This window comes from Aegilops tauschii, chromosome 4 (assembly GCF_002575655.3).
Source record: "Aegilops tauschii subsp. strangulata cultivar AL8/78 chromosome 4, Aet v6.0, whole genome shotgun sequence".
NCBI lineage: Eukaryota > Viridiplantae > Streptophyta > Magnoliopsida > Poales > Poaceae > Aegilops > Aegilops tauschii.
In genome coordinates, this window is record NC_053038.3 from 124165924 (window position 1) to 124175720 (window position 9797).

A 9797-nucleotide genomic window follows, 5' to 3' on the forward strand; every position below is an offset into this window, starting at 1 on the left:
TTTCAAATTTTTTTATGGCAAAAGTTTTATTTGGATTCACCCAAGATCTGTCTTTGGTCTTGGAGGTTCTTGCTTTTCATTTGGACTCAAGACAAAATACTTTTCACTTGGGAAAATGCCTTTTGAAAATCTCTTTGAAATTTGCACTATGGCTTTTGGAATAATCCTTTACCACTTCCAACATTTCCCTCTTGCCATGGCCTTAGTGCAAATACTCTCTCCTAACCCTCCCCTCATCTTTGGATCATGTTTGGCAGCTAATCCAGCAAGTTGAACCTCCCCTATGTTTATTTTCCATTTAAATCTTATTCAAATAAATTTCTGTCTTCTATTCTATCCATTGGTGATTTACAAAGGAACTCTACTTTCTGTTTTGATTTTTGCCCCCAAACCAACCCTCCTCCCTAGTCCTTTGAACCCTCAACCAAGATCCATGAAGATCCACTGGTCTTCAATTCAAATTTTTCAAACTACACTTGCTGCAAGTTTGGACCAGATTTGTCAAATTTGGTGAAATTCATTCAAATCCTTCTCCAAAAATTCCAAGTAAAATCAGGCAGCCTCTGGGTGCATTGAGTGGTCACCTCACCAAGTTACAGCCCCAGAAAAATTTATCTCATAGCCAAATCTTTCTGTCGAACACCTGCAGTGCATTGTCAAATTCAGGTTCAGAGAACATTTCAGTGCTACTGTCGTTTTCTTCAGAGATGGTTGTCGATCTCGACAGTGCCACTGTGTTGCCTTGCTCCTCGTCCTCTCCCCCTTGTTCCTGCACCGCAAGAACGCCTAGCACCTTGCGGACGTCGGCGACGAGCAGCAGAAGGTGCGCCGCCCCGTGACCGACGCCAGCGGCGGCTTTGCGGCCGCCAGCGGGAGGCATGGCGCTGACGGCGCCACCCAGCGCCGCCCAAGCCACCGTAGCTCGCCGCGTGGCCTTCCACTCCCCCGAATGCGCTGCCGCTCTCGTCGTGAACCGCAGGGCGCGGAGCGCGCTCTCTGCCGCCGTCGAGCCCGTGCGGTCACCTCACCGTGGACCGACGCCATTACGCCAAGACCAACTCCGTTTAGCTGTGGAATGACACCAGTAACCTCCACTGATGCTGCCTGGCCACTCAAACCTCCTGCCAATCCACTACATCGCTGTAATCGCTCGCCGGAGATTCTCCGTTCACGGCCACCCCGTCGATCCGCTTATAAATAGAGGCCCCGAGCTTCAACTCGAGCACCCACCATCCCTGCACTCCACCTAGAGCACGCCTAGCCACTGGAAGAGCCCCGAGGAGGTCTCCTTCCTCGACTCCGGCCGCCGCGACCCGCCACGGGATCCAGCTCGATTCGCCCCCGTGTGTGCACCTCCGCCTCCCTTCTCTTGCCAGTAGCTTCACTATGCATCCCTCCTTCTGACCCGCGCTTCAATTCGAAGTTTGCAGCCCTCCACCGGAGTTCCCCATCCTCACCCGAGCCGCCGTCCGCCGGAGATAGTGTCGCCGTCGACGTGGTGCTCCCCGTTGGTCGAGTCCACCACCCACCGACGCGGAAGAACAAGCTGAAGCTCTTGGTACCCTCCGATCCTCCTAACTCGCCGTGGTTCGGCGCCGGCGTCCACCGCAGTCTTCGGGCGCCGGCGAGCTTTTCAAACCTGACATGTGGACCCCGCTTGTCAGCCTCTATTCTATTCCTTCGCGAACCGTTTTCTGTTGGCACCTTCGGGAAAAATACGTTTTCTCTCTTGACCTTGCGCATTTCCAATCGAACCGTTTTCTGTTTTCTCAGTTAAAACCCTGGAACTTTTCTGTTTCATTACAGATAAGTCCCTGGACAGAAACCTTTATAACTTTTTAATAAAAAGGGATTTTTGAGTGATTCTTTTTTTGACAATCTTCAAATTTTGTCTAGTTTTTTATGGGATTTATTTGAAAATTATTTGGAGAAGTTTCTGTGCACCCATTGGTTTTCACGTTAGTACCCGTTTTTCGTGATTGCCGTAGGTTTCGGAAGAGGTGACGGAGCCGCGAACTTCGCCGTGCTAGACTCCGACTTCTCCGAACCAGGCAAGCATGTTTGAACATTTGCTATGATAAGTGTTTTGCATGTTTGCTTGAAAGTTTGTGCGTGGCATATGAGTGTCGGTAAATACCTCGTTGCTTGTAAGGCAACTACCCGCGTGTTCCAAAGTTGCGATGATCTCTGATGAGAGATGGCCTACTCATGTGGTGACATGAAGGGCAGCAAGGTGGTACTGTTGTAGCATACCAGCCTTGCATCATCCGACTTTCTCCGACGTTAACGTGGACGGAGTCACGTTATCGTTCTTTTCCCCCGCATGTTCCAAAGTTGCGACGATCTCTGATGAGAGATGGCCTAATCATGTGGTGACATGAAGGGCAGCAAGGTGGTACTGTTGTAGCATACCAGCCTTGCGTCATCCGACTTTCTCCGACGTTAACGTGGACGGAGTCACGTTATCGTTCTCCCCCCCCTTCCGTGCTACCACATGTTTCATTTGCCAGGATGCGGTTTAGTAAGTTGGTAACCTCTTTCCGTGTACACACCAAAGAGAGAGGCCGGGATGATGGTACCTTGGCCCAGGATTAAAGCCAGTCATCCGGTCAGGGGGCATGGGTGTTTCCGGTTGGGACCGAGAGGGGGGGGGGCACCCCCTTAGAGCGCGCGTATAGAAATTTGATCCCATGCTACGCGAGGTTGTAGCCTCCCCGTCTCAAGGTTTTTCTTGAACGTTGCCGAGGGTGATCCCTGGCTTCGGAAGGTTGAATTGGGTGTGTACTGGTTAGACATGTTTCTTCCAAAACACCGTAGACGGAACTAGTCCCCGTGACTACTGAAATCCGTTGGCTGTGGTTAAGTACAAACTCTGCAGAGTCAATTCCTTCCAAGTCATCGTATCCATGATCAAGTAGTGTAATCAGTATATCCATATCTATCCGCGTGGAAAACTTGTCCCCGGTGAACTAGCTCAAGTGGTAAATCCAGTTTAATTATTATTCCTGTGGATGGACTAATTTTCTTTTGTTTGTCTCGTACTTGCAGTAATTTATGTTCCCGAACTATTAAATTATTGAACTGCAATATAAGCCCTTTAGGTGACGTCGCTCAGACGTCCGACTGCGGCGTGTCTTTTACTTTAAATATAAGCCCTTTATGTGATCTCGCTCAGACGTCCGACTATGGCACGCACTGCTTTTATTTTCTGTTATGAGTCCTTTATGTGGTGTCGCCTCGACGCCCGACTGTGGCATTATCATTTCTGCAGTTTCCTCTCGAGGAGTCTTTCAGACACTCGTTTGGCACCAGTATTATTATTCTCGCAGTTTCCCTCTCGAGGAGTCTTTCAGACACTCGTTTGGCACCAGTATTATTATTCTCGCAGTTTCCCTCTCGAGGAGTCTTTCAGACACTCGTTTGGCACCAGTATTATTATTCTCGCAGTTTCCTCTCGAGGAGTCTTTCAGACACTCGTTTGGCACCAGTATTATTATTCTCGCAGTTTCCTCTCGAGGAGTCTTTCAGACACTCGTTTGGCACCAGTATTACTATTCTGCAGTTTCCGCTCGAGGCGTCATTCAGACCCTCGCTTGGCACCCAGTATTTATTATCTCTATGTCTGAACGCACTGGATAAATTGTTCATATGCTTCATGTTTACATTTGTTATATCTTATGTACGAACTGTCTTGCGAGTACTTTCATAGTACTCACCTGGCTTGTTGATTTGGCCAGATGTTGACGAAGGCGATCTCTTGGATGAAGAGTTTGATAGCGCGTCCGACGCCTAGAGGAGTCCCAGTCAGTCCTGCGCGATCCCGGATATTGGTCACTTGTATTATATACGCTTCCGCCACCCGCAATAAGTCTCCTCGAGCCTCACTCCGACGCTCGAAGAGCTGTAGTCTTCAGGAGTCATATCACTCGCTTCGCGGTGATATTTCCACCACTGTTATTATCGTGAGTTAGTAGTATGCCACCCTATCCGCCGTCTTGTTTTATCGGCGTGCATGTAATAAATTGTTGGGCAGTCTCCGCTCAACCTTGTATTATATTTAGTACTCCTGGTATTTTTCTTCTGTGACCAAGATATTGTCTACCAGTGAGAAGGAATTCTTCCTTACTGGTCCGTAAAAGGGATTGGTCTCTCAATAATTATTTTATTGAAAAACCAGTCGTGACAAGCTTGGTATCAGAGCCAGGCTGACTGTAGGAAGCCACTAGGTGCGATCGCTAATCGGTTATTAGCGTCTTTTGTGCTTTTTCAGCATTTTGCAATTGTAGCTATTTTCTGTTGGTCATCATAAATTTATGACATGACTACTCAGAATTTTTGCCTACTTTTGTAGATGGCTGGCAGCAGCTATGAGAATCGAGTGTTCACGAACGTGCCCGAGGGGTTTGTCAAGCTCCTCGTCTCCATCACCAAGCTCGCGATCGGGCCAGCAGCTCGCCCGGAGTTCACGCTCTACCAGCACTAGCTCAGTGACGACGTGTCTATGCACCAAGCTGTGGTGCAATTCAAGGGAGGACGTTCTGCAGCTCGCCACTTCCGTTTTGTGGGAAGGGCCATGCCTACGGAGAGGCATGCCATGCAGATGGCTGCCCGTGAGGCGATAGCTCGCCTTCGGGACATCCTTCCTACGATGAAGACTCGTCGCTACCGCTACCTCCCATGCCATGTGCCATACACCAGCCACTATGCGTTCGCCTGCCATCGGGGAGAGCGAGATGAAGCCATCGAGATGGTTGTGGAGTATCTCAAGGCTCTGGAGGAGTCTTTCGACAACCTTGTGGACGATCTTGTGGCTGCCCGCATGGACTTAGTCCGGGGCGGTCCTGCCAGCAGGAAGAAGCTTCTCAACACGGCGCCGCCTCTGACATTCGTCTCGTCTTCAGCCTCGTATGCACCGGCCGTTTTGGCCACTGCTCGCCGTCTGCCTACCACTGAGGAGTTCGACCGAGTCATCGCTCCTACTCCAGTCAGAGCCGCACCGCCTGCCGCACCCGCTCTACCACCAGTCGCCCCCGCACCATCACCGCAGCGCAGCGTTGCGCGCCAGGAGCCAGCTAGAGAGGAGGTGGAGGTGGATTCTCCTGGACCGCTAAGTCTTGCCATCGGCAAGGGAAAGGAAATCTTCACCATCTCCGACTGAGAGCACCGAGTAGCCGCGCGTTATGTCTGCTTGTATGATGTGCTGTTTTATCTGTACGCTAGTTTGTATTGGTGTGTTTGCTGCCTTCCGGAGTAGTACGCTAGTCTAAATAACATGTCAGGATGTGTACGCGCATCCTGAGTGCTGTATCGTGTGTTTGCTTTTCGCATGTAAGATAGTTGCTAAGCAGTTCTTCCCCATGCAAAATCGCTTATGTTTTCTTGAAAACCTTGAGATCTTTTAAATTGGTTGCCTTTGCAAGATTTTCCTTGTGCTGCACAGTTTTTCTCATGGGTTTTGCAATATAATACCCCAGACTGGAAAAATGTCTCGCCCGTGGACTCGCTCCATGCCCAATCAGCCAGAAGAGGTTTATGGGACACAGACTAGCAACAATTTCACTCAGGGTCAGTCCAGCCAACAAGACAGCGAAACAGCCCTGTCTCAAGTATGCCGTCTCTTCGAGCAAAGTCAGCAACAGCACCAAGAGATGATGAATCATGTCATCAATATGGGAAACCACCGTGAACCCTATCAACCACATTCCAAGTTATCTGAGTTATAGAAGACTCGCCCCTCAACTTTTGCTCACACCGATAGGCCGCTGGAAGCCGATGATTGGCTTCGTGACATTGAAAGGAAGCTGATCATTTCTCAGTGTTCAGATCATGAGAAGGTGCTTTATGCACCACACTACCTTACTAGAGCAGCTGCAGCATGGTGGGAAAATTTCCTACACATGCATCCCAGTGAACACAACATCACCTGGGAAGAGTTCAAGGAAGGCTTCCGTGGGGCACACATCCCTAGGAGCATCCTAAAAATCAAGAAGAGGGAGTTTGATGACCTGAAGCAGAGAGGCATGTCAGTAACAGAATACAATGGTCAGTTTACCCAGCTGTCTCGTTATGCCTACGGCGAGCACATGACAGAAAATAAGAAGATGGAAAAATTCCTGGACGGCCTGGCACCAGCACTAAGATGCCAACTGATTGTACACACCTTTCCGGATTTTAAGACTCTGGTGGACAAGGCCATTACCTTGGAGAATGAGCGCCGTAGTCTGGAAGATATCCGTAAGCGAAAGAGGGACAAGACGACTCTTGCTCGCAACAACCGAAGCAGGACTGAGGTTCCACGGACAGACACAAGGAGACCCACGACTACTGAACCAAGGCCCGTCGGACAGTTTCATGCCAGGAACAAGGAGTACACGTACCGTCCAGGGGTCACCTGCTATGCTTGTGGTCAAGAAGGGCATTATGCTAAACAGTGCCCAAAGCCGAGGAACCCGGCACCCAAGCCAAACAATGGTGGGAACAATCCAGCCCCCAAGCGCAACAATTTCAACCCCAACAACAACCACAGGAAGGGTCACCTGAACCATGTGACCAGGGAAGAGGCGCAGAATGCCCCAGACATCGTGCTCGGTACGTTCCCTGTCAACACAGTACCTGCCACGGTTTTGTTTGATTCTGGAGCTTCCCATTCGTTCGTTTCGAAGAGTTTTGTTTTGCAACATGGTTTTCCGATACTTCCCTTGGAAAAATCTATGGTCATCAAGTCCCCCGGAAATAAGCAAATCGCTCAGGGTTACTGCCGAGGAGTGGTCATTGAGTTCGAAGGACTACAATTCCACGCGAATCTCATCGTGTTGGAGAGTAAGGGACTGGATGTCATTTTAGGGATGGACTGGTTGACCACCAACAAAGGATTCATCGACTGTTTCAATCGGACAGTGATTCTCACTCACCATCACGGCAAGACAATAAGAGTTTCCGCTCAAGAAAGGCCACGATCACAGCAACCAAAACTGAACAAAATGGACATTGCAGAACTGAGAAAAGTTCAAGTGGTATGCGAGTTTCCTGATGTGTTCCCTGAAGAACTACCAGGCATGCCACCAGACCGAGAGATAGAATTCAGCATCGAACTAGCACCTGGCACAGCTCCCATCTATAAGAAGCCTTATAGAATGGCACCCTCAGAATTGGTGGAGGTAAAGAAGCAGATAAAAGAATTATTGGACAAAGGATTTATTCGAGCCAGCTCCTCACCTTGGGGTTCGCCTGTGTTGTTCGCAAAGAAAAAGGATGGGACACTGAGACTGTGTATAGACTATCGAGCCCTCAATATGGTCACCATCAAAAACAAATATCCGATGCCACGGATAAATGATTTGTTTGACCAGCTCGCACAAGCCAAGGTATTCTCAAAGATTGATTTGAGATCGGGATATCACCAATTGAAAGTACGGACAGAAGATATCCCCAAGACAGCATTCACTTCCAGATATGGGTTATACGAGTTTACAGTGATGCCTTTTGGACTAACGAACGCCCCCGCATATTTCGTCCACCTCATGAACAAAGTGTTCATGAAATTCATGGACAAATTTGTGGTGGTATTCATTGACGACATTCTGGCTTACTCCAGGACACCAGAAGAGCATGCTGAGCACCTCAGAATTGTTTTGGGAGAATTGAGGAAACATCAGTTGTACGCCAAATTTAGCAAGTGCGAATTTTGGCTAAGACAAGTTGGTTTCTTAGGCCATATACTGAACCAAGAAGGCGTGGCCGTAGACCCAGAAAAAGTCAAGGCCATACTGGACTGGAAGCCACCCGCCAACGTTACTGATGTGCGGAGTTTCCTAGGAATGGCCGGATATTATAGAAGATTTATTGAAGGATTCTCCACTGTGGCAAAACCTATAACACAGTTGCTCAAGAAGGACAAGAAATTTGTATGGACGAAAGCATGCGAGACAAGCTTCCAAGAACTCAAGAAGAAGCTGACAACCGCACCGGTCTTAACTGTGCCAGACATACACAAGAGCTTTGAAGTGTATTGTGGCGCGTCCCGAAAAGGTCTCGGATGTGTACTAATGCAGGATGGTAAAGTGGTCGCATATGCCTCACGGCAGCTGCGAAAACATGAGGAAAATTACCCAACACATGACTTGGAGCTAGCAGCAGTTATTCATGCACTCAAGGAATGGAGGCACTTTCTGTTGGGGAATCGCTGTGAAATATACACGGACCATAAGAGCCTCAAATATATCTTCACACAGCCAGAGCTAAATTTACGCCAACGACGCTGGTTGGAATTGGTCAAGGACTATGATGTCGGCATTCACTACCATCCAGGGAAAGCAAATGTAGTGGCAGATGCCCTTAGTCGAAACCCCAGCCCGGACAATGATGGTCCGCAAAACTTGAGGCCTGAGTTTCAGCAAGAGTTCACTAGGCTCAACATGATGTTAGTTTCTGAGGGCACCGTGTCAAATCTAGAGATACAACCCACCCTGGTGGAACAAATTAAGAAGGCTCAACAGGGACATCCCAGCATCGAAGGCATAAAGAAGAAGATGAACCTTGGTAAGGCTTCAGAGTTCGTCACCGACAGTGAAGGGACACTATGGTACGGAGACAGACTTTGCGTACCAAACATTGAGGAACTCAAGCAACAAATCTTAACCGAAAGCCACACCGCTCCATACTCGATCCATCCTGGAGGAACCAAAATGTACAAGGACATTCAGGAAAGATTTTGGTGGCACGGTATGAAAAGAGATATAGCCACATTTATTGCTTGTTGCGATTCATGTCAGCGCATCAAGGCCGAGCATCAAAAGCCAGCAGGGCTACTCCAGCCAAACAGGATACCGGAGTGGAAATGGGATGAAATAGGAATGGATTTCATCGTGGGACTACCCCGATCACAACGTGGGAATGACGCCATATGGGTCATCACAGACCGACTAACCAAGGTTGCTCATTTCATTCCCGTGAAGACTACCTACTCCACACAAAGACTGGCCAAACTTTATCTCTCCCGTATAGTTTGCTTGCATGGAGTCCCAAAGACTATAATATCAGACCGAGGCACACAATTCGTCTCCAAATTTTGGGATCACCTACAACAAGCTCTGGGCACGCAACTAACTTTCAGTACAGCGTACCACCCTCAGACTGATGGACAAACGGAACGTGTAAACCAAATCCTAGAGGATATGCTAAGAGCCTGTGTGCTCACCTATGGATCCAGTTGGGAAGAGAGTTTGCCGTATGCCGAATTTGCTTACAACAACAGTTACCAAGCCAGCTTGCAAATAGCACCCTTTGAAGCATTGTACGGACGAAGGTGTCGTACCCCACTGAATCGGTCAGAAACAGGTGACAGCCGTATCTTCGGCCCAGACATGCTTAAGGAGGCCGAGGAGAAAGTTAAACAAATCAGGGACAGACTCAAGACAGCACAGAGCCGACAAAAGAGCTACTATGATCAGAAACATCGTGAGGTCAGCTTTGAACCCGGTGATTCCTTATACCTCCGAGTATCTCCTATGAGGGGTCTGCAATGGTTCAAAATCAAGGGGAAGCTAGCCCCAAGATTTATTGGACCATTTTGTGTAAAGGCACGAAGAGGCATGGTAGCCTACCAACTAGACCTACCCAAGGAGCTGTCAGACGTCCATGACGTATTCCACGTCTCACAGTTAAGGAAATGTGCGAGTAACCCGGAGAAGCATGTACCTCATGAGAACATTGATATGCAGCCAGATCTCACCTACAGAGAAAGGCCGGTAAAGATATTGGAGGAATTTGAAAGAAGGACCCGTCAGAAAACGACAAGA